Here is a 26,115-nt window from a genome sequence, read left to right on the forward strand (position 1 = left end):
TCCATTAAGTCTTGTACTTTTCAGTGTACACCTTCTTGGTGTTAGTTTATTCCTAATTGTTTAATTGTTTTTGATGCTATCATAAATACTATTGTTTTGTTTATTCTTTTTCCGATATTTTGTTGTTAGTGTATAGAAGTGCAACTGATTACTGATTTGTTCATTTTGTATCCTGCAACTGTACTTGAATTTATTAATCCTAACAGATGGTGACTGCAGCCATGAAATTAAAAGACACTTACTCCTTGGAAGGAAAGTTATGACCAACCTAGATAGCATATTGAAAAGCAGAGACATTACTTTGCCAACAAAGGTCCATCTAGTCAAGACTATGGTTTTTCCAGCGGTCATGTATGGATGTGAGAGTTGGACTGTGAAGAAAGCTGAGCATCAAAGAATTGATGCTTTTGAACTGTGGTGTTGGAGAAGACTCTTGAGAGTCCTTGGACTGCAAGGAGATCCAGCCAATCCATTCTGAAGGAGATCAGCCTTGGGTGTTCTTTGGAAGAAATGATGCTAAAGCTGAAACTCCAGTACTTTGGCCACCTCATGTGAAGAGTTGACTCATTGGAAAAGACCCTGATACTGGGAGGGATTGGGGGCAGAAGGAGAAGGGGACGACAGAGGATGAGATGGCTGGATGGCATCACTGACTCGATGGGCGTGAGTCTGAGTGAACTCCAGGAGCTGGTAATGGACAGGGAGGCCTGGCATGCTGCGATTCATGGGGTCGCAAAGACTGAGCGACTGAACTGAACTGAACAACTTTTTGGTGGTCTTTAGGATTATCTCTATATAAGATCATGCAGTCTGAAAATGGAGACAATTTTACTTTTTCCTTTCTGATTGGAATGCGTTTTATTTATTTTTCTTACCTAATTGTCAGTTGAGATTTTGTGGTTATTTTCCATGTGGGATTATTACAGCAATACCTGAGTGATAAAGAGGCTTTCCTCATATGTCTAGAGGTCTCTGGCTGGTGGCTCACTTTTAAGAATGGAGCACTCAAGAGAACATACTCTGTATGATTTTAATACCTTTAGACCATGAAATTTTTGCACCCTGTTTTATGTCTGTGAATATGTTCCAGTGTCTTCTAGTTTATAGTCTATGGGAACCTGAATAGAATTTGTATCCTACTGTTGTGTGAAAGTTGTATAAATCTTAATTATGTTGAATTGGGTCATAGTGCTTTTCAGGTCTACTGTATTCTTTTACTTTTCTGTATATTCATTCTGTTAATTTTTGAGGGTTGGATATTGAAACTCCAGCTAAAAATCTTAATTTATCTACTTAAAAATAATTGTAATATATAGTGGAACTGTATGTAACTTTGTTTTTTATTTTCCAAGTCTCCTGTAAATGTGTTGTCATGCTTTCATAACTTAAAAAAATAGGTAAAGCAATTTTTTTCCCCACCCCCCAAAAAGAATGACGCACTGAAAAGGGACCTGAGACCCTGGGTGCTTGGATGGGGCTTGGAGACTTTATGGTGACTGTGTGGGGGACATAGCCAGTTCATGGGGAGCCTCCAAATGTCAGTGTCTGCAGATCTTGCTATGGTGCCCCCACTTTTCCTGGGATGTCCTTGTCCCACTACTGGAATTTTACATCTTACTTCCTGCAATCTCATGAATGTCTCTCTAGTATATCGTCATATGGCAGGAAGAGTGAGAAAGCTCTTGTGTCTCTTCTTCAGTTCAGTTCAGTAGCTCAGTTGTGTCCGACTCTTTGTGACCCCATGAATTGCAGCATGCCAGGCCTCCCTGTCCATCACTAACTCCTGGAGTTCACTCAAACTCATGTCCATCAAGTCAGTGATGCCATCCAGCCATCTCATCCTCTGTCGTCCCCTTCTCCTCCTGCCCCCAATCCCTCCCAGTATCAGAGTGTTTTCCAATGAGTCAACTCTTCGCACGAGGTGGCCAAAGTACCAGAGTTTCAGCTTTAGCATCATTCCTTCCAAAGAACACCCAGGGCTGATCTTTAGGACGGACTGGTTGGATCTCCTTGCAGTCCAAGGACTCTCAAGAGTCTTCTCCAACACCACAGTTCAAAAGCATCAATTCTTTGATGCTCAGCTTTCTTCACAGTCCAACTCTCACATCATACATGACCACTGGAAAAACCATAGCCTTGACTAGACAGACCTTTGTTGGCAAAGTAATGTCTCTGCTTTTCAATATGCTATCTAGGTTGGTCATAACTTATAAGGGCACTAATCCCATTCAGGAGGGCTACACACTCAAGAGGAAATCATCTACCAAAGACCACCCCCCCCCCGGCCCCACCCAACACCATCCCTTGAGGGCTAAGATTTTGACATATGAATTTTTAGGGAGCCATCAACATTCAGCCCATAATGCATCATGAGATAAAGAGTCAGATGTGGACAGTGCTGATCCCTGAGAGTGCTGATGCTAGCTCACCTCTCATACTTGTCAGGAAGCGCTTTCCTAGTCTCCTTGCCTCTTCTTTCTTTCCTGACCCAGAGGATTCAGAGCTGGATTTAATGAACAGGAGAAGAAACACAAGCTGAAAAAAGAGAAAAAGGGCAGCTCCCCTCCTGACTGCAGCAACCTGACCTGGAGAAGGAAAAGAAACCTGAACTTGGAATCAAGGTTTGAATTTTGATGCTTATGTGGGACTGGATATTTAAAATGTGGAACTGAACTTTTATTTTGTGATTAAGGTCTTTTTAAAGTTTTTAATTTAACAGTGGCCAGAAAGTTCAGGAGACTGAGTTTTTACCCAGAAGTAGAAGAACTTGTCCATTAGCGGTTTGAAAAGGAAAATGAGAGTAGATATTAGTAAGTTTCAGTTGCTTTGTGATTATATCCCAGACAGTTTCGTTCAGTTACTCAGTCGTGTCTGACTCTTTGTAATCCCATAGACTGCAGCATGGCAGGCTTCCCTGTTCATCACCAACTCCTAGAGCTTGCTCAAACTCATGTCTGTTGAGTCTGTGATACCATCCAATCATCTCATCCTCTGTCGTCCCCTTCTCCTCCTGCCCTCAATCTTTCTCAGCATCAGGGTCTTTTCACATGAGTCAGTTCTTTGCATCAGGTGGCCAAAGGATTGGAGTTTCAGCTTTAGCATTAGTCTTTCCAATGAACATTCAGGGTGATTTCCTTTAGGATGGACTGGTTGGGTCCCCTTGCAGTCCAAGGGACTCTCAGGAGTCTTCTCCAAAATTCAAAAGCATCAATTCTGTGGCGTTCAGTTTTCTTTATAGTCCAACTCTCACATCCATACGTGACTATGGAAAAACCATAGCTTTGACTAGATGGACCTTTGTTGGCAAAGTGATGTCTCTACTTTTTAATATGCTGTCTAGGTTGGTCATAATTTCTCTTCCAAGGAGCAAGTGCTTTTAATTTCATGGCTGTAGTCATCAGCAGTGATTTTGGAGTCCCCCAAATAAAGTCTCTCAGGGCACTCAGGTCCGGTGCACTGGGATGACCCTGAGGGATGGGATGGGGAGGGAGGTGGGAGGTGGGTTCAGGATGGGAGACACATGTACACCCATGGATGATTCATGTCAATGTATGGCAAAAACCACTACAATATTGTAAAGTAATTAGCCTCCAATTAAATAAATTAAAAAAAAAAGTCTCTCACTGTTTCCATTGTTTCCCCATCTATTTGCCATGAAGTGATGGGAGCAGATGCCGTGATCTTCGTTTTTTGAATGTTGAATTTTAAGCCAACTTTTTCACTTTCCTCTTTCACTTTCATCAAGAGGCTCTTTAGTTCTTCTTTGCTTTCTGCCATAAGGGTAGTATCATCTGCGTATCTGAGGTTATTGAAATTTCTCCTGGCAATCTTGATTCCAGTTTGTGCTTCATCCAGCCCAGCATTTTGCATGATGTATTCTGCATATAAGTTAAATAGGGAGGGTGACAATATATAGCCTTGATGTAGTCCTTTCCTGATTTGGAACCAGTCTGATGTTCCATGTCCAGTTCTAACTATTGTTTCTTGACCTGCATACAGATTTCTCAGCAGGCAGGTAAGGTGGTCTGGTATTCCCATCTCTTTAAGAATTTTCCACAGTTTGTTGTGATTCACACAGTCAAAGGCTTTGGTGTAGTCAATAAAGCAGAAGTAGATGTTTTTTGGAAACTCTTTGCTTTTTCGATGATCCAACGGATGTTGGCAATTTGATCTCTGTTTCCTCTGCCTTTTCTAAATCCAGTTTGAACATCTGGAAGTTCATGGTTCACATGCTGTTGAAGCCTGGCTTGAAGAATTTTGAGCATTTCTTTGCTAGTGTGTGAGATGAGTGCAATTGTGCAGTAGTTTGAACATCCTTTGGCATTGCCTTTCTTTAGGTTTGGAATGAAAACTGACCTTTTCCAGTCCTGTGGCCACTGCTGAGTTTTCCAAATTTGCTGGCATATTGAGTTCAGTACTTTAACGTTATCATCTTTTAGGATTTGAAATAGCTCAACTGGAATTCCATCACTTCCATTAGCTTTGTTCGTAGTGATGCTTCCTAAGGCCCACTTGACTTCGAATTCCAGGATGTCTGGTTCTAGGTGAGTGATCACACCGTCGTGGTTATCTGGGTCATGAAGATCTTTTTTGTATAATTCTTCTGTGTATTCTTGCCACCTCTTAATATCTTCTACTTCTGTTAGGTCCATACCATTTCTGTCCTTTATTGTGCCCTTCTTTGCATAAAATGTTCCCTTGGTATCTCTAATTTTTTTGAACAGATCTCCAGTCTTTCCCATTCTGTTGTTTTCTTCTATTTCTTTGCATTGATCACTGAGGAAGGCTTTCTTATCTCTCCTTGTTATTCTTTGGAACTCTGCATAAATGGGTATATTTGAATCTGAATAGTTCATCCTAATAGCTACATTTATCTGAGAATCTTTTTATTTTGCCTTTCCTCTTGAGAGGATAAACTTCTAGGTTATTATTTTTTCATCACTTCAGTAATATTATTCCTCTGTCTTCCAACATCTCATCCTGTTGAAGAGGAGTCTATGTCACTGTAATTGTCATTTGTGTTTCTGCACATCTCATAAAGGAGACACTGACAGCTTCTGTTCCAGACTATCTTTTTAAGGGTATTTATAGAAAAAAACTGCTTTCGGAGATAGATATGGTGTCTTCTTCTGGAGCCACGGGTAGGTTTGTTTCAGGATCTTTAACTCTCCTGCGTGCATTGAGTTTTTTTTTCCTTGTTGGTTGTAGGTGTTTTTTATTGATGTTGTGAGCTCAGCTTTGCCTTTTTTTTTTTCATGGAGCATAGTGAGTACCATTTAGACAAGAAGTTTACCAAATTGTGTAAATAATCACTTTAATGAACTTTTCTTGAGTGTTTAATTTAATTTTAAGATAATGTAATTAATCCTGGAGTTGCAGTTGTCATAGCAATTAACTATTGATAATTCCATTTAACAGCACTGATTTTAATTTTAACCAACACTGTCTATGTTTACTTCTCAACATTTATTTGAATACTTAGTCTTTTTTCCTTAAGCTTAACTCATCCAGCCTTCCTTACCATACACTGTCTTGGGAGTTGCTGATCGGTGGTACTGCTGTTCCTAAAATTTTTGCAGTGATTCCAGTCCCATTTAACGCTCCGCACACTTTCCTTTCCCCTTGCTCATGTTAGGTATGTTACATTTCCCATTTTATGACTTTTCACTTCTTCAAACTGCCCTTTATTGCTTGAAGTTCCACATTGTAATTTGAAAAGTAGAACACTAAAATATCTATTTCTGAACGACCTGCTAACTACGGGGCTGTAATTGTATTCAAAATCGATAGTTCAGCTGAAACTTTATTTTATTCAACTTGAGAGGTATTTTTTAGCTGATTATTCTTGCTTATGGCTTTACCTAGAGCTTTTATTTCATGGTTACATTTTGTACCATGTTAAATATTTTTTCATCTATTTTTCACAAAGCTAGATAAAAATGTTAACAAAGACATAAAAGCCATATGTTAAACCTGGAATAGTATTGGAATCAGAAATGATAGACTGCATCATCTTACTTTTATTGTTTTCTGAGATTTATTGCTGTGGAGAAGATTCAACCCAAGACTGTGATGGCTAATACAGTTAGACCAAATTTTCAGATATCTAAAATTATGGCACTAAAACTTCTTTCATATGCTAACTGGAAATGAAAAGGAAAATACGTTCAGATAAATGTCCTGAGGTAGGAAAAGAAATAGCAACCATACAGATGAGACAAGTCTTGCTTGTTATCTCTGTTAGATTGGCTGTTCTCCTACTGAGAGCTGCTCCATCATTTGAGTCCTTCTTCCTTCAGTGATAGCCCACAATACACTGTCGCCCCAGGGAAGCCAGGAAGCTCTGTGCAAGACGGCAGAGAGTCACTGCCATTCTGTTCCTTCCCCATCGTCAGCCTGGGTCCCTGGAGTCCCTGGGGTTCCCTGGGCTGGCTTCGTGACCAAGGGAGCAGGGCACTTCCTATTTATGGGACGTGGGTCCACAGATTTCATCACATTCTTCAAGGGGTCCATGATCTTCCAGATGCCAAGAGTGGAGTGTAAAAGCATCTCTCTTTTACGGAAGACTCTCTTAGAAATTATTTTGATTATTACAAAAGGGCGAATGGGTATTTAAAAGCAGAAATATCACTTTGCAGACAAAAGTCTGTATAGTCAAAGCAACAGTTTTTCCCCAGTGGTCATGTATGGATGTGAGAGTTGGGCCATAAAGAAGGCTGAGCGTCAAAGAATTGATGCTTTTGAATTGTGGTGCTGGAGAAGACTCTTGAGAGTCCCTTGGACAGCAAGGAGATCAAAGCAGTCAATCCTAAAAGGAAATCAACCCTGAATACTCATTGGAAGGACTGATGCTGAACTCCAATCCTTTGGCCATCTGATTCGAAGAGCTGACTCATTGGAAAAGACCCTGATTCTGGGAAAGATTGAAGGCAAAAGGAAAAAGGAGTGGCAGAGGATGAGATGGTTGGATAGCATCACTGACTCAAGGGACATGAATTTGAGCAAATGGCTCAGATGGTTAAGTGTCTGTCTACAATGCGGGAGACCTGGGTTTGATCCCTGGGTCAGGAAGATCCCCTGGATAAGGAAATGACAATCCACTTCTGTACTATTGCCTGGAAAATCCCATGGACAGAGGAGCCTGGTAGGCTACAGTCCATGGGGTCGCAAAGAGTCAGACACGACTGAGCAACTTCACTTCTTCTGGAAGATAGTGGAGAATAGAGGAGCCTGGTATGCTGCAGTCCATGGGGTTGCAAAGAGTTGGACAAAACTTAGAGACTGATCAACAAGCAATGATGTTGATATTAAGCATATTATTAATAATAATGTATGTGATTATGTGCCAGGACTGTCCTAAGTACTTGGTTACAAAATAAAAAAAACTTATGGATAACTGCAAATGTACAACAGGGAAAGCAAAAATATGATTCTCCATGTGCTTATCACCCAGCTTCAATCACCATCAACATTTTGCTACTTGTTGTTAGACTTTGAAACGCATGGCCTGATATAGTTTCCATTAGTACTCTAGGGGTAGGTACTCTTGATAAACCTTTTGTAGATGAGGATCCAGAGACTTAGAAAAGCTCAGTTGCTGGCTGATGGTTGCACAGCTGGTGAGTAGAGTGTGGACTTGAACTAAGGGCTGGCCAGCTCTGGAGCCACCCTCATCTTAGGCCAGAAGAGGTCTCCCTTCTCAAGTGACTGCCTCCTACCTTCACATGCCCGTGTGCGTGTGTGTGTGTGTGTGTGTGTGTAGTTGCTCAGTTGTGTCCCACTCTTAGGGACACTTTGGACTGTAGCCCACCAGGCTCCTCTGTCAATGGAATTTTCTAGGCAAGAATACTGGAGTGGGTTGCCGTTTCCTTTTCCCAGGAGTCTTCCCCACCCAAGGATTGAATCTGTGTTTCCTGCTTTGCAGGAGGATTCTCTACCTGCTGAGCCATAGGGGAAGCCCCTGTGCCTGGCTTCCCTGCAAATACTTTCATTTTCAGAGTAGCTCCATTTACTGAGCACCTCCTCAGCCTTTTTTTTTTCTTCAAGTTTAGTAAAAGTCACTCAGTCGTGCCTGACTCTGCGACCCTATGGACCCCATGAACTATACAGTCCATGGAATTCTCTAGTCTAGAATACTGGAGTGGGTAGCTGTTCCCCTCTCTAGGGAATCTTCCCAACCCAGGGGTTGAACCCAGGTCTCCCATTTTACAGATGGATTCTTTACCAGCTGAGCCCCCTGATAGCTGGGGGTTCCCTGATAGCTCAGTTGATAAAGAATCTGCCTGCAGTGCAGGAGATCCTGGTTCGATTCCTGGGTCTGGAAGAGCCCCTAGAGAAGGGATAGGCTACCCACTCCAATATTTTTGGACTTCCCTTAAAGCTCAGCTGGTAAAGAATCCACCTGCAATGCCGGAGACCTGGGTTCGATCTCTGGGTTGAAAAGATGCCCTGGAGAAGGGAAAGGCTACCACTCCAGTATTCTGGCCAGGAGAATTCCATGGATTGTATTCATGGGGTCGCAAAGAGTCGGACACGACTGAACAACTTTCACTTCACTTTCTCAGCTTTATGTGTGGTTTTATTCTGTTGTTTTTTGCCTGCATTAAAAAATGTATTCTTCCTGATTTTAATAAAGTGTCTCTGAGAGATGTATTTTATCCTCAGTTTACAGATGAGGAAACCTCAGGACAGGTGTTAGATAACTCAGCCTGTGTTGTACCTAATCAGTGATGGAATTGATGCTGGAATCCAGACAGTCTGACTTCTCTCCAACACACACTGGCCTCCAGGCTCAGTTAAATGTGGCATGAAATTAAAAGAAAAATGAGTGTATTTTCTAGAATTGTAAAGTGTTAGTCACTCAGTCGTATCCAACTCTTTGGGACCCCCTGGACTGTAGACCACCAGGCTCCTCTGTCCATGGTCTCCTCTAGGCAAGAATACTGGAGTGGGTAGCCATGCGTTTCTCCAGGGGATCTTCCCAACCTAGGAATCCAACCTGTGTCTTCTACATTGTGGGCAGGTTCTTTTCTGTGTGAGCCACCAGGGAAGCCCATTTTCTAAAAGGGAGTTTGTATTCATGGAGTCAAATAATGGTGGCGAGAATTGGGCACCTAGCTGGACACTGCAGCTATTTCAGCGCAGAGAGGGTGTGCAGCTTATGGGGTTCCCCCCTGCCTGCCCATGGGGCACTGTGATGTCTCCAGGGGCCCCCTTCCCCACTCACATCAGATCCTCAGGGTCCAGGGCAGGTTCTAGATTCCCATTTCTAAGCTGGGCCTCGGGCATTGATGTGATGCTCCCATGGCTTTCTTCCATCTTTTAGAGGACAAAGAGACTTCCTGCAACTGGTGGGTTTAGGACCATCCCTCACCCCTGGGCAGTGAGATCTGTCCTCTGAGACCAGAGGCAGCGTCACTCATCATCAACCAAAAGGTACCGTGGCTTCATCTTGCTTCTAGGAGCACCCAGGCCAACGACACCCCAGCATTCGGAAGACACTCCTGTCCTTCAGGGGGGTGACTGGCCCAGCTTAGTCTGTGTCATCCAACTGCCTCAGCCAAACATGTCACCTTTATGCACAGAGATGAGGAAACCAAGCATTTTGCTTTGCGTGGAGGTAGGTAGGAAAGAAAAAGCTATAGGGAAGGGACTTCCCTGGTGGTCCAGTGGCTAAGAGTCCCAATGCAGGGATTCTGGGTCCAATCCCTGGTTGGGGAACTAGATCCCACATGCCACAACTAAGACTGGGCAAAGCCAAGTAAATAAATAAATACTGCAAAAAGACTATAGGGAAAGTATCAGGAGCCTGAAGATTATTATTAAAAGTTGAGTTATGCTTATATTAATTAGTTAGTTAGTGTTAGTTGCTCAGTTGTGTCCAACTCTTTGCAACCTCATGGACTTATGAATAGCAATTATGAATTTACATTTTCACAGTATTGCAAGCCCACATTACTTCTGGATCATTAAAACGCAATGATCGTTTGATCATAGAAAAGTCACATATATTGATACAGGTATAGAAAGTGCTACTGGGTATACATCTACTAATTACTGGGCTGGCTACCGTCCATGGGGTTGCACAGAGTGGGACACGACTGAGCGACTAAGCACACAAACATACGATGAGCACGTGCTATTTCCTGTCATCAGAAAAAGAAACCCCCAAATATAAAGCACAGACTAGGGAGGTGAGATTTCACCTTTTAACCCCTGCAGCGCACCTGGGGAGGGTTGCTGTCAAAGTCCCCTGGCAAGTGGCAGGCTCCTGTCACCCCACTTCCCTCTCCCATCACTGCTTCCTGGTTTGAGTAACTCCATGCACACCGGGACAGTTACCCTTTGTTAGGACAACACTGTGTGGGAGTCCCAGTGGAGAGGACTTCACCCGCGCTGCACCCCAGCCCTCATCTTACTCGAGCAATCCTTTGAGAATTCAGAGGCTTGCTGGAGCTCGTAGCCACCCTCTTTGCTGTTGCAGTAGCATACTGATGGGGACTGAACTCACGCTTTCCATTCCAGGCAGTCTTAATACCCTGGCTAGACTCCGTGGTCTGGCCCAGCTCCCAAATCCATGCGCAAATCAATCTCCATGGCTGGCGGATGCAATAATCTGTTTGACTTTAGCCAGGCAGGCATGGATCTTGAGTGAGGGGCGGGGAGGGTGGAGTCAGGCTCTCAACCACAGAGTTGAGTGGTGGAAAATTTTGTAAAGGCCTTCAGGATTCTGTGCCTTGAAGAAGGGAAATAGTGCTGGGGGAGGGGAGACATGGTGGATGTCTGCTTCACTGATGCGTATTTTCTAGATTTTATGTGCTCATCAGATGGCTGGACCAGATACTCCCAGACTTCGGTGTTTTCATTTCTTTATGACCTTTTCCTTCAAATGGAAAGTATAAGTCTTATTTTGTTTCTCTGAGACCTGGGAGAAACTGTGGATAGCTTCAAAGGTACAGGTGTTGCGTTTGGGTTATTCAGTTAATGACAGAGCAGTGGGGCTTCCCTGGTGGCTCAGTGGTAAAGAATCCGCCTGCCAATGCAGGAGGCGTAAAAGACCTGGGTTCAATCCCTGGGTGGCGAAGATCCCCTGCAGAAGGGAATGGCAACCCACTCCAGTATTCTTGCCTGGAGAATCCCATGGACAGAGGAGTCTGGCAGACTGTAGTCCATGGGGTTATAAAGAGTCAGACATGACTAAGCACACGCACATGTGCACACACACACACACACACACACACAATGCCTCCCGTTATATAGAACAAGGCCATATGTAAACATTTTATTTCCCCCTTATATCTGTTTCTAATAAGCTATTTCTTGTTATTAGTGATGCTGTTAAATTTTATTTACCTCATTGCAGTTCCTGTTCTCTGTCTTTGTCTCTATTCCTTGGAAGAAACCAAATCCAAGCTTGTACTGAAAATTTGTAATGTTCCAGGTTCAGATTCCCATCCCCTTCCCATCAATTACAGCAACACACCTGTAAATATTAATACTTCCGTTTTACAGATGTGGGCCCAGGAAGCATGGGACATGTCAAGATGGTGCCTCAGTAGAGAGAGCTGTGTGTTTGTTCGGGTCACACCAGCTGCTGGCCAAGCAGATGTCTAAGTCTCAGGCATTTGTTGCTCATTCATGGGACAACCCACCGGGGGGCTCCCAGGTGGTGGGTGGCGTTTGTCCCCCCGCACCTTCTGCCTTGTTCTTCTGCGGTTCTCTGGGGCCTTGGAGCACTCAGCATGTAGCTGCCTTCCACACACAGTCAGGCCTCTTCATTATTCTGGAATCCCATCTTTCCCTTTATCGTCCGACTTTAAAGAAGGCTGAGCACCGAAGAATTGATGCTTTCAAGCTGTGGTGCTGGAGAAGACTCTTGAGAGCCCCTTGGACAGCAAGGAGATCCAACCAATCCATCCTAAAGGAAATCAACCCTGAATATTCATTGGAAGGACTGATGCTGAAGCTGAAGCTCCAATACTTTGGCCACCTGATGCGGAGAGCCAACACATTGGAGAAGACCCTGATGCTGGGAAAGATTGAAGGCGGGAGGAGAAGGCAGTGACAGAGAATGAGATGGTTGGATGACATCATCGACTCAATGGACATGAGTTAGAACAAACTCCGGGAGATACTGGCGTGCTGCAGTCCATGGGGTTGCAAAGAGTCAGACACGACTGAGCGACTGAACACCAGCAACAGCATCTTTCCCCATGAATATACTCGCACACGATGACTTTCATCTTTTCACGGTGTCTGGTAAACAATGCCATTAACAACATTTTTAAAAACGAAGTTTGTAAAACTTAATGTAGGTTTATTGTGTCTCCCAATTTTTAATTCCCAAACAATAGCAGAGAAGTCATATATTTTTCTCACTCTCAAATATTAGCCTTGTATTTCCCTTTAGCTTTTTTCTTTCAGTAAAACTGTATTTCTTGACAACGTCTGTTTTTTTCATCGCTCTCCTCTCATTTCCCACCTCAAAGGTTGCTTCTGTAGGTGTTTTGACAGTTGCCTAGCTTGGCCAGGCTCCCGTGGAGAATGGATATTTCCTGGCTTTTCTGTGTTACTGCTCAGGCTATTAACAGCTCCTTAAATGGACTCAGCTTTCAAGTCACCACTGGCCTTTTCAAGGTTGTTGGCCATGGGTGGGGAAGTTTCTGGCCCTTTCTAAAGCTCTCTGAACCTTGTTCGGCATTTAGCTGCTTTTCATGAAAGTCCTGGGATCCCCTGGTGGCTCAGACGGTAAAGAATCTACCTGCAATGCAGGAGACCTGGATTCAGTCCTTGGGTTGGGAAGACCCCCTGGAGAAGGGAACAGCAACCCGCTCCAGTATTCTTGCCTGGGAAATCTCATGGACAGAGGAGCCTAGCGAGCTACAGTCCATGGAGCTGCAAAGAGTTCAACTTGACTGAGTGGCTAACACTTTCATGAAAATCCTAGATTGGTTAGAAGGAAAAAATTTCCGCCTAGTCCTGGGATGAAGACTTTGAAAAGAGATGTCTACAGTGCATCGTTTTTGATTTTTCTTAGTGAGTTATGCTGAGGCCCAAGATGCGAGGTCTGAGATTTAATAGCCATGGAGGATGAATGAACAAGAGGATGAAAGGTAACAGGTGACCCCACCATGCGGTGAGTGAGTCCCTGCTATTAGCTCCATCCCAGCACCAGATCAACATCATGCCTGGGCTCTGGATACTTTTCTCCAAGACGATCATTGTCAGTCAGGCGTTTCCAAGAAATGGACCATTTTGCCTGGTCGTTCCTGAAGCTGGGCTGCTGAATGAGGAGGCAGCTGAGCTTTCTGCAGCACTGCAGGGATGCTGACTCACTGTCCCCAGGGCCCCAACAGAGGCAGAAGGCAGTGGTGGCCTTGGGGCACTCCTTTCTTAAAATCAAGAATGTGACATGGGCTGAGCTCAGAGGTTTAACTCCACCCCTCTGTCTCTGCTTGGTGTGCCCTCTGACTGATGAGAGATGGGCTATTCCTCGAGGGGTGGGGAGAACTTGGGCAGGAGGTCTATCTTGCAAGGACTTGAGTGAAGGCTTTGTTGTTTTTTAGTTGCTGAGTCATATCCGACTCTTTGCGACCCCATGGACTGTAGCCTGCTGGCCTCCTCTGTCCATGGGATTTTCCAGGCAAGAATACTGGAGTGGGTTGCCATTTCTTCCTCAAGGGGATCTTCCCGACCCAGAGATTGAACCTGAGTTTCCTGCACCTGCAGGCAGATTCTTTATCACTGAGCAATCTGGGAAGCCCAAGTGTAGGGTAGGTCTAATAGTTCCCTGGAAATCCCAAAAGTTGAACCTCAAGGTTGCTGGAAAAACTCTTGACGACATGGATGTATGTGGGAAGCAACACTTAGCCATTCAGTATTATTTTTCTAGTTGTTCTGTAAGATACTTCTTAACTCATGGCAATTACTGATTTTCCTAGATCCTCAGATATCACTGATTGTAAAATGCATTATCAGTTAAACAACAGTATTTTTGGTATGATGAGAACTAAATACTATTGCTTAAAATGGGCTGTTTGCAAAACACATTCCAAATTTTAGAAATGATAAAATGTGATGAAATGGTAATATTTTAGCTCAAGGAAATATGTTAGAAAAGGTTTTCTGCCCTAGACTAGAGCAACACCAGCTCTGTAGGTAGTGGAAGAGGCTTTTTGTTTTTTGTTTTTTTTTTGGTCCAGGTTAGTTATCCCTTTTCCCGCAGTTTGGGGTCTGCAATTACAGGAGCAGGCAGAAGCCAGTGGCTTTGGTAGTGAGGCTCCCGCAGGGCGATTTGTGGCTGTAATTTCTTGCTGTTGTCTGTTCTGCCATCCTCCTAGCTTGCACTGAAACCCGCTGTGAGCCAGCGGACCCCTAGGGAGTGAATTTGCAGGAAGATAAATTCCCCTGTCCCTGCCTACCTTTGAATGCTATTGTGGAAACTGAATAGAATACAGATCACCCCCAAATTGAATTCTGTGTACCTGCTCTGCTAAGTAGAAAATTGCATATCAAATAGGTTCCTAGACTCAGCTCGGTCTAGACACAAAACTTGCTTCCAGTTTTTAATGTTCTCGGGCATTCAGGCATATGACACCCATTTGCCCCAATCATTTCAGGATCTCAGGCATTTTATTTGGGGGGAAGTTATCACTACCTCCTGCCAACCCCTGGCCCTGCCCTACCCGCGATGTTCTCGAGGATGCTGTGTTTATCTCTGTTACAGCATCAGCAGCCTCAATTGGCACTGCTTAGACGTAGGGACTGGGTCCCGTTTTTATCATGTGTTTAGTATTAGTAGCAGCACACATCATTGTGCAAGAAACGCATATTAATGCGTGAGGGCAGGGAGAAATGGCTGGCATTAGGGCCTCTAAAGGTCCTTCTCACATGGACTTAGCCCTGAAAGGCAGCCCAGTGCCCCTGTCCTGTGTAGAGCACGTGGGTAAGATAACTGGTGTCTGATGAGTGTTTTATGATAATTCTCTCCTTGATGTAACTCCTCATTGGCCCTTTGTTTCCTCTGAACACTAGAGGTGCCTCTGTGGAGGAAGTTACAGAGCCTGGTTCTGCTACCGCAACTGTGGCAGTTATGTTCCACCTCCAGGCGGCTGCGCATTCTGCAAAGCAGGAAGGGAGATGCCAACCGCAAAGTGAAAATGCACAGACACTCAAGTTCCATCCGGGATCAGTGCCAGTTGTTGGCAGACTGAGTGTCTCCAGGCTGGGGATTATTTGGGGACCATCAAGAAGACCAAGGATCGTTCCCTCACTGGTGTAACAGCACATCAGCTTTGTGCTTTGCTCCTTTGAGGTGGACACCTTTCATCTTCAAGTGCACGCTCAGCCACTTCAGGCCCGTCTGACTCTTTGTGACCCCATGGACTGCAACCCGCCAGGCTCCTCTGTCCTTGGGATTCTGCAGGCAAGAATATTGAAGTGGGTGGCCCTGCCCTGCTCCAGGGGATCTTCCTGACCCGGGGATGGAACCTGCATCTCCTGTGTTGCATGTGGATTCTTTACCTGCTGAGCCATCAGAGAGTCCTAAGTAAATTTACCTCCATGGTAGGGATGTATGTGGGGCAGAGCATAAATTGAATGTCAAAGAAATTAGAACATAAAATGTGAGTTTTGTCCTGAGATGGCTTTGCTAAGAGGAACGTTTGCTTGTGTTCCGAGACTTGTGAGACTCCCGGGGCAAGGGCTTGGGGGTGGAGCCTGAGCTGTTTGATTGGCAGGAGGCAGAATCCCAGATAAATGCACCCCACCTCCCACCTTCTTGATTTTTCTCTCTGGATCTTATGGTTTAGATCTTAGCAAGCCATTTCTCGTGGCTTGCTGTAGGAGTGATTTTCCCTGAGCAGTGCTACACTGTGGAAATTGGAGGAGGCATTTTTGGTTGTCACAATGATGGGGAGTGTGCTAAGTCACTTCAGTCGTGTCCGACTCTGTGACCCTAAGGACTGTAGCCCACCAAGCTCCTCTGTCCATGGGATTCTCCAGGCGTGAATAGAAGGGCCTGTGCTCTTGATAGCATTTAGTGTGCATGGCCCAGGGACATTGTCAGTCCTGTCTGTGGAAGGATCGCCTGGTGTCCTGCCGGACTTCCTAATGTCCCAAGGGACTTTTCCTATGGCTGAAAATACCCTATGTTTTCCTCAGGCCATGGGTGTGATCTAGCCCTGGATAATGCTGACCTGGGATGCCTTTTGTAGCTACCGTTTTCTTAATAACCTTCTGTACAGGTCTCCCAAAGAAATTTTTCTGTGATGTGTCAGGGACCAAAAATATATATATAAAAGAAAATCATTACAATATTTCATGTGAGATTGTGTAGATACTGACAAGTTCCTTTTTTTTTAAAGTAGTATATATGGCCGCTCAATTAAACAGTCACCAAATAACAAGGAATTCACCAGTATTTCCAAAGGCACCGTCTTGGTGTTTGTAGCTCACCATATGTTTGAAGTATGACATAATCCTTATGGAACACATTCAATTGGTTGCTTCCCAGTTTCAACAGGAGCAGTTAAATCTGTCTCCTTTTAGACAAATTGTTAATGAAAAGGCAGCAGAACAATCATTTTCCTGTGATATGCAATTCTGTCCCCTTAAATACAGGAGCCTGACAGAGCCATTCAGCACTGAGCGCTTTCTCCTCTGTGCAACTGAACTCTCTCTGACCCTCGGATACTAACAACTGGAGCAAAAAGGGAAGAAAGAGGGGGAAAGTTAGCTAAAACTAAAAACCCACCTGTAATACACAGAGTCCCAAAAGTTGAATGGGAAGTATATTTTACCTTATTGTTTTCAGATACTATGTGCTTCTGCTGCCAAATCTATTCTTATCGATTTTAAAGTATCTCAAGATGTGGGGGCAGTGTTTGGAAGATAGTGAGACTGTCTGAAAGATTCAGAATTTAGAGTCCCGAGTTTTCCTCTCTTTTAGTAGTGAGTCAGCGCTGCTGCTAACGGCACAGATGCACGGTGTTCCTTCTTTCAAGAGACCCCATGGATTACCCAGTCCACAGGAATTCTCCAGGCCAGAATACTGGACTGGGTAGCCTTTCCCTTCTCCAGGGGATCTTCTCAACCCAGGGATCGAACCCAGGTCTCCCGCATTGCCTGCAGATTCTTTACCAGCTGAGCCACCAGGGAAGCCCAAGAATATTGGAGTGGGTAGTCTATTCCTTCTGCAGCAGATCTTCCCAACCCAGGAATTGAACCAGGTTCTCCTGCATTGCAGGTGGATTCTTTACCAACTGAGCTATCAGGGAAGTCCTCAAGAGACCCATGCAGGAGAAAACAAAGATTAGCCATCCATCCAAAACAAGTGTGTGATTTGACCTCATTTTAATATTTATTTATTATATTTTCTTGAATAGAATTGAACCAAGACAGTTTTACATCTCATTCCAAAAAAATGAAATATTCAACCACGTCTTTAGAACATAGTGTAGAATAGTGACAGCCGGTGTTTACTGAGTATTTATTCTCTGCCCCTCTGTACCAAGGTTATCAGCTGACCTCACCAATGATGGGTGGATGGTCATGATTATCACCCATGCAGAAACTGATGCAGAAATGTGAGTCAAAGAAGTTATGGTTGAATAGTATCACGGACTCAATGGACATGAATCTGAGCAAACTCTGGGAGATAGTGAGGAACAGGGAAGCCTGGCATGCTGCAGTCCATGGGGTTGCAGAGTCGGACACGATTCAGTGACTGAACAATGACAAGGAGATCACTCAGCAAGTTTGTGGCAGAGCCAGCTTTTACACTCAAGAAGGCAAACGGAAGTTAAGATGCTTAACCCTACTTGATGCCACAGCTGGAGATCACTTCACACAGTAAAACCTTGTCAATTCCGACTGCTTTGGAGATCTGGGAAGGAATGGTCTGAATGACAGGGTGTTTGAAAAGAAATGCCATCTGACATATCCAAGATATGTGTGTAAAGTAAATACAGATTTTAGAATCAGGCAAGAAGTCTTGACAGTCTCATTTTATTGTAAAGGAAGGTATCTGGTTTTAAAAATACTGAAGCATTTAATTTTAAGGGTCTCGATGCTAAGTGGGTGCTAAGTTGCTTCAGTCGTGTCTGGCTGTTTGTGACTCTGTACACTGTAGTCCGTCAGGCTCCTCCGTCCATGGGATTTTCCAGGCAAGCTTTCTGGAGTGGGTTGCCATTTCCTTCTCCAGGGGACCTTCCCTACCCAGGGATCGAACTCTCCTTTCTTATGTCTCCTGCATTGGCAGACAGGTTCTTTACCACTAGCACCACCTTTCGTGATTCTAATCCATGATTTTTCACAGTAGAAATCCGACCTATTCGAGTGTTGATTTCACATAGTGCCATGTGGACTGTGGAAGGGCTGCGCAGACGTGGAAGTTACAGATGGTGGAATCTTTGAGAGTGTAGACTCCAGGCTCAGGGCTGGATTCAAAGGCTTGTGTAATGCCCCAGGGTTGAAGACTAGATGGATCAATAGGTATTCAGCAGCCCTTAGTGCAGAGAAAGGGCTCAACTGATGCAGGCAGTCATCACTACTACAACCAAAGAGGACCCTGGGCTCGGGAGTGAGCAGGAGACAGATACCACAGCTAACCCCTCCGTAGTGCATCAGACGTGTGCAATCTTATTGAAGGAAGCGAGTCTGGAAGGGAGATGTGGCCCGACCCCAGACAGCCTCAGCACAGCGTTTGGGCTCCATTTCTGCTGGCACTAGGGAGCGGGGATGATGCTGGTGTGAAACGGTAGGATTTAGGAAGTGATCTGATGGGGAGGGACAATAGAAACCTTGTCCAGAGGAGAACAGAGAAAGGAGACCAGAGCGAGACAAATGCTCACAGTGCCTGTGAGGGTGCCCAGGTAGGAGGTTGGAGGCTGGAGCACATCAGACCCCCAGTCTGTGCCCACCATGCAGGAGACCACGTGGGTCACAGGGCCTGACCTCCTGCTCACCAGTAACCACTCATAAGTTTTCTCCCCAGGTTACGCAGCAGAGACTGCAATGGCCACATGAAACAGGATTTAGGCCACGTGACAGTTGTATTTCTCCTTGTGAATTTGTAAGTCTGGGTCTGGGCTTAGTGGTTCAACAGTAAAGAATCCACCTGCCAATGCAAGAAATTCAGGCTTTAACCCTGGGTTGGGAAGATCCCCTGGATGAGGAAATGGCAGCCTACTCCAGTATTCATGCCTGGAGAATCCCATGGAGAGGAGCCTGGCAGGTTACAGCCCATGGTGTAGCCAAGAGTCGGACATGACTGAGTGACTAACATGCACACAGGTTTTGTTTGTTTACTCAAGGTAGAGACTTGTGGACATTTTCCACTCTCCTGTTCCTCCCATTCATTTGGACACCAAGCCCTTGGTGAAAGCTCTTCTTAAATATCACTCCCAGCCCTGGATCTTTATCACCTCCACTTAGAACTTGGGGTTGGTGCCCATGCCCAGGGGTGGCCTTTAGCTGGTCCCCTCACCTCTTTCCTATCTCCAGCACAGTCATGCTCTATGTTGCTGCTCCATAGATGACTTGCCATCTCTGCTTCCTATACGGGGAAGCAACACCACCCGCAGCAACCAGCTAACCCACGGAGCCCACGAAGCCTCTTCAGTGGCCCTCCACTGCCTGCACGGTGAACTCCTGGATTCACAGTGAAGGACGCTTGTCATCTGGCCCTGACTTTCCAGGGTCTTTCCCATCTTACAATGCAGCCACTCCACCTGCCTCTCTGCCCCTGTTTCCTGAGAAAGCTGTGCATTTGTGAGTTAGTTTTGTTTTTAAACGCACCTCTGTGCTTTTATACCTGTGGGGGATGCCGTTTCTCATACCCCATCTCATTGTTTGCTGGTTGAATTCGTGTTCACCAAGGCTTGGTTCAAAGGGGCATGTGTGTGTGCTCAGTCGCTCAGTCCTGTCCAACTCTTTCTGACCCCATGGACTGTAGCCCGCCAGGCTCCTCTGTCTGTGCAATTTCCCAATCAAGAATGCTGGAGTGGGTTGCCATTTCCTACTCCAGAGGATCTTCCTGACCCAGGGATTGAACCTCTATCTCCGGAGTCTCCTGCATTGGCAGGCGGATACTTTACCACTGAGCCATCGGGAAGCCAGCTGGCAGACATTCCTTCCTCTGTGTTTTCATGGTGACAGGAATGCACTCATGTTCCCTTTGTATTGCACTTGCTTCTCTGCCAGTGGCTTATGTCGTCTCTGAGCTGCTGGAAGGCAGGCCCTGTGCGTTGCTGTGTGCACTGTGGGTGGCCCCGGCGGTCACTGGATGGAGGGAGGGATGGTGGCAGTGTACCATGGCGGGGGGCATGAAGAAGTGTAAAAAAGAGTCAGAACCCATGAGCTGTCACAGCTCAGGACTGTGGGATTGACTTTTATGTGCCATAGAACCTTGCCCTATTGCCAGCAGTTTTGGGAAGACTCTCAGCCATAACGCTTTAAGCACGTTGCTGTAATTCCACTCTCCATCAAGTGGTCTTTAAATTGTGTTTTGAGGCTGGGAAGTAACACATCAGTGACATGTTAACTGTACAGCCGCAGCAAAATGGAGATCTAGACCTATCTGTATGCAAACACCAGGCTTCAAGTTCATCATTGGTATTAGGAAACAGAAATACAGCCGGAGCAGAAACCACAGTATATTTCCCTCTGCCTGTGTTGTGTATTTGTCAATGGGGCTTCGGAAGGACTAGGCATTTACGAACCCATTAGAATGAGCAATTTTATATCCTAATGTAAAATTAAAGGAATTAAAGGATCTGCCTGAGAGATACACTTGTTTAAACCTCTATTAATGTCTCTCTCTCTTGGTTTTGTTGTCTAGGTTAGTGATATATTATTGGAGTAGAAAATGTCCCAGTTGTGTGTATACTTTCTAAATCTCAATGTATTTTTTTTTCTGACAAGGTGTAGAACTGATTTTCTTCTCTTCTGTCCAAAATATAAGACGTAGGGACAACAAAACTGTTCTTAAATGCAAAGCATACTATAATTCTTTTTTTCCAGTTCTTTATTATTATTTTTTAAAAATCTCATTTGTATCATCACATTGTCTATTTTCCAAAGATGTATGCTCTTGTTCTCCAGGCTCTCATCTGTGAGCCCATTAATTCCTTTTCCTCAAGCCCATCAAGTGGTATTTACTGTGGTGTTTACCAAGGCCTCCCCTAGCTTGTGTGGGATCCGGGGTAAATAGTCTTTGTGAGGCCTCTGGCCATGTTAACAGTTCGATTGAAACATGTGTTCAAAAATGCATGAGGGGACTTCCCTGGTGGTCCAGTGGTTATGAATCCTCCTTGCAATGCAGGGGACGTGGGTTCAATTCCTGTGTGGGGAACTAAGATCTCACATGCAACTAAGCCCAGACTTCACAACTCCTGAGCCCACACACCAGAGCCTGAGAGTCTATGCACAGCCATCAAAGAGCCTGCATGCCACAGCTAAGACTTGACACAGCCAAATAAATAAATATTTAAAAAATGCATGGCTCCATTGAGGTGTATTGATTTATCAATGAAGGTTTAGAATCATGCAGAGAAGAGATACTGAGGAACTTTTTTTTTTTTTTCCCAATCAGTGCACGTGAAGCTGCTTCCTCCTCTCCAGGCACCAACTCTATCTGTTCAAGTCTAGGGACCATAACTACATTGTGTTCATGGTCCAAGGCACCAGTTCCTGATGATTTCACACCCCCCACCTTGCTGTCACACACAGTACATGGCTCTTTGGAACCTGTTTACACTGAAACAACACAGTTCACCTTGCCCGTGTGCTTTCCTGGGGCGCTAACCAAGGCCACGCTGTATTACACACAGTGGACATTGTCCCTTCAGCCATCCAGGAACACTGGCTTCCAGCGGCAATCTCAAGGTGTTACTGTGCTTTGTCAATGATGGTTATGAAGGCAACCCTTCCCCAGAGGATGCAGTAACGCTTGGATGATAACTTCTTTGTGGTCATGTTCAATGTGCTGATTTTATAGTATACGGTAGAACAGCACATCTTCTGTGTCTTGAACTCTTTAGATGCTCATCTCTGCAAGCTTCGATGTGCTCTCTCGCAGTGTCGCTCACAGCTTTCTACTCCACAACCCAGGGGCCAGGCCGGGGGAGAGGAGTGGTCTCCTGGCTCAGAGAGCATCTGTCCCTTTTCCTACACTCACCTAGGAAAGTACAGCCATAAAAGATTTCCTTTGGATTTACTGTTACTTCTATAAAAATGTCAACCTGAAGGTTTGCAGATAGTCTCCTGAGTTATCCCAGAGACAGTGCACAAGGTATTCCCATATAACTGGGAATCTTGACAAATCCTGAATTGTCCAAGAGCCCAGTAGTTGATAAAGAATCTCATTCTTATGTCCCAGCCATTGTGCATGTGTGTTTATGCGAGTTATTCTAAGTGCTTCAGTTCAGTTCAGTTCAGTTCAGTCGCTCAGTCGTGTCCGACTCTTTGCGACCCCATGAATCACAGCACGCCAGGCCTCCTTTTCCATCACCAACTCCCAGAGTTCACTCAGACTCACGTCCATAGAGTCGGTGATGCCATCCAGCCATCTCATCCTCTGTTGTCCCCTTCTCCTCCTGCCCCCAATCCCTCCCAGCAGCAGAGTCTTTTCCAATGAGTCAACTCTTCACATGAGGGGGCCAAAGTACTGGAGTTTCAGCTTTAGCATCATTCCCTCCAAAGAAATTCCAGGGCTGATCTCCTTTAGAATGGACTGGTTGGATCTCCTTGCAGTCCAAGGGACTCTCAAGAGTCTTCTCCAACACCACAGTTCAAAAGCATCAATTCTTCGGCGCTCAGCTTTCTTCACAGTCCAACTCTCATATCCATACATGACTACTGGAAAAACCATAGCCTTGACTAGATGGACCTTTGTTGGCAAAGTAATGTCTCTGCTTTTGAATATGCTATCTAGGTTGGTCATAACTTTCCTTCCAAGGAGTAAGTGTCTTTTAATTTCATGGCTGCAGTCACCATCTGCAGTGATTTTGGAGCCCAGATAAATGAAGTCTGACACTGTTTCCACTGTTGCCCCATCTGTTTGCCATGAAGCGATGGGACCAGATGCTATGATCTTAGTTTTCTGAATGTTGAGCTTTAAGCCAACTTTTTCACTTTCCTCTTTCACTTTCATCAAGAGGCTCTTTAGTTCCTCTTCACTTTCTGCCATAAGGATGGTGTCATCTGCATATCTGAGGTTACTGATATTTCTTCTGGCAATCTTGATTCCAGCTTGTGCTTCTTCCAGCCCAGCGTTTCTCATGATGTACTCTGCATAGAAGTGAAATAAGCAGGGTGATAATATACAGCCTTGACGAACTCCTTTTCCTATTTGGAACCAGTCTGTTGTTCCATGTCCAGTTCTAACTGTTGCTTCCTGACCTGCATACAGGTTTCTCAGGAGGCAGGTCAGGTGGTCTGGTCCCATCTCTTTGAGAATTTCCCACAGTTTATTGTGATCCACACAATCAAAGGCTTTGGCATAGTCAATAAAGCAGAAATAGATGTTTTTCTGGAACTCTCTTGCTTTTTTTGATGATCCAGCAGATGTTGGCAATTTGATCTCTGGTTCCTCTGCCTTTTCTAAAACCAGCTTGAACATTTGGGAGTTCACAGTTCATGTATTGCTGAAGCCTGGCTTGGAGAATTTTGAGCATTACTTTACTAGTATGTGAGATGAGTGCAGTTGTGCGATAGTTTGAGCATTCTTTGGCATCACCTTTCTTTGGGATTGGAATGAAAACTGACCTTTTTCGGTCCTGTGGCCACTACTGAGTTTTCCAAATTTGCTTGCATATTGAGTGCAGCACTTTCACAGCATCATCTTTCAGGATTTGAAATAGCTCAACTGGAATTCCATCACCTCCACTAGCTTTGTTCATAGTGATGTTTTCTAAGGCCCACTTGATGTCACATTCCAGGATGTCTGGCTCTAGGTGAGTGATCATACCATTGTGATTATCTTGGTCGTGAAGATCTAAATGCTTAGCGGTTCTCATAATTTTCTGCACCCATTTGTGGTGTACTTTGATGTTGATTTTATTTTTCCTTTGTGAAAAAATATAATAATGGGCATAATAATTTTCCAGATGGATACTGATGGTGAAGGAGGCTCTGTGTGTGGGGTGGGGGGGGGCAGGAAGTATGTGCAATGCTCTGTTGCTCTTGTTCAGTCGCTCAGTTGTGTCTGACTCTTTGTGACCCCTTGGACTGCAGCACATCAGGCTTCCCTGTCCTTCACCATCTCCCAGAGTTTGCTCAAACTAATGTACATTGAGTTCATGATGCCATCCAGCCATCTCATCCTCTGCAATGTTCTGTAGTTTTAGCCCAATTTTGCTGTGAATCTAAAATTAAAAAAAAAAAGTAACATAAGGAAAATACTGACTCAGAAGACTGTGATGTCACCATGTTAATGGAAGTGGGAGAGGATGTTTTAAAGTCACACAGTGTGTGGGGCAATGATATGAAAAGTCCTAGCAGGACATGGGTGCAGCCGCCTCTTAGGACTGCCAGACATATGACCTGGAGACTGAGGGACACCAGACTAAAAGACATCTGCCACCACCCCAGCTGCTCCTGGGTGCTAAGGACCAGAGGCAGCAATGTAGTTGGAACACAGATGGGCAAAAGCCAATCCACAGACCTACACACTTGGCGCCAGTCCAAGGATCAGCAGGGACCCTTTGTGAGCTCAGAACCCTGAATTTGCCCTGTGTCTGACATGAGTAAGAATCTCCAAAATGGGCACATCAGCACTGTTCTGGCAGCCTGTGTGGGTGCCCAGTCGTGTCTGGCGTGTTGTGACCCCATGGACTTCTCTGTCCATGGAATATTCCAGGCAAGAATACTGGAGTGGGTTGCCATGCCCTCCTCCAAGGGATCTTCCCGACCCAGGGATCGACCTGTATCTTTTGCGTCTCCTACGCTGGTGGGAAGATTCTTTACCACTGCTCCACCAAACCTGTGAGACCAATATGGTACCACCTGGTGGGAGTCATCCGCTGGCCAGGCTGCCCTCCTGGAACCAGAGCCCAGTCAGGGCTGACAACCCACCAGCATGAATCTCTTTGCTCCTTGGCACATCTGGTTGGCCCATTTCCAGACCATAGTGTCTGGAAATTAGACATGTTTGCCCCTCTGGTAGTGGAGGAAGCCTGTGCTTCACTCCCCGTATCTTTTCTCCTCCAGCAGCTGAAGCATGAGGGGTCGATCCCAGCTGCATGTGGTCTTTCCTGAGGTCCCCTCGCAGCCCTGGACCACTTTCCTGACTGGCCTGGTCAGTCAACTCACTGTCAGATTCAGAGCTGCCCTGTACAGCCGTGCAGGTTGCGCACTGCACAGCGGTGCCTGTTCCAAGGAGGCGCCACTCACGTCACAGACCGTGCAGATACTTCACTACAGCAGATGGCGCTAAACTGTCTTGTTCTAAAAAAGATCTGTGTATTATGATTATTTGTTTTTTTTTTTAATAAACGGAAATCTTGAAGAAGGGGGCACCTTTTAAGAATTTGCAGGAAATAGCCATATAGGCTAGCGGTGCCTTGAGCTACACCTGCCCACTCTCTGCTGGCCAAGCTGTGGAGGCACCTTCATTTTCCCCTGGTTAACATCATTTGTTCATGCATTCATTTATTCACTGACAGTTATCCAGTGCCCACTGTGTGCCCAAACCCTGAGAATTTGGGAGGTTTTGTGAGCAGTTCCACTCCATGTGGTGGAGGGGTGGCCCGTTGTCTAGTGGCCCAGGCCCCCTAGGGCAGGTCCAGTTTTGGCCAGCAGACCATGAACAGGAAGAGCAGCGTGTGACTCTGGGCCAAGCATTTGCGAAGAGGTGTTGCTCCCACTCCTCTTCCCACCCAGGTGGATGCACAAGCCTCAGTGGCCTGTGGAGGCCGAGCCACGGAGCTTGGCCTGTGGTCACACAAAGTCCTGATGAGAACAGTCAACGTGAGCACAGCTTCCTTGTCAGATGGACATGGATTCAAGCCCTAACGTTGCCACTCATCAGCTGTGTGGCTTGAGTCTTCAACCCCAAAGTCCTATTTCCTCACCTATAAAATGCAAAGAACAATCCCCCAGCGCCTCTATGGTTGG

General features: G+C 45.2%; 1 long non-coding RNA gene across 2 annotated transcripts in view; it reads left to right on the forward strand.

Annotated features, from left to right (window-relative positions):
* The window catches only part of LOC132343252 (uncharacterized), a 44,686-nt gene that overhangs the window by 10,217 nt on the left and 8,354 nt on the right, over nucleotides 1-26,115 (forward strand). For both annotated transcript variants that reach the window (XR_009491997.1, XR_009491998.1), the window contains exon 3: nucleotides 2,493-2,621. This is a non-coding gene — a long non-coding RNA (uncharacterized lncRNA). The remainder of the gene's footprint in view (nucleotides 1-2,492; nucleotides 2,622-26,115) is intronic.

Source organism: Bos taurus, chromosome 20 (assembly GCF_002263795.3).
Source record: "Bos taurus isolate L1 Dominette 01449 registration number 42190680 breed Hereford chromosome 20, ARS-UCD2.0, whole genome shotgun sequence".
NCBI lineage: Eukaryota > Metazoa > Chordata > Mammalia > Artiodactyla > Bovidae > Bos > Bos taurus.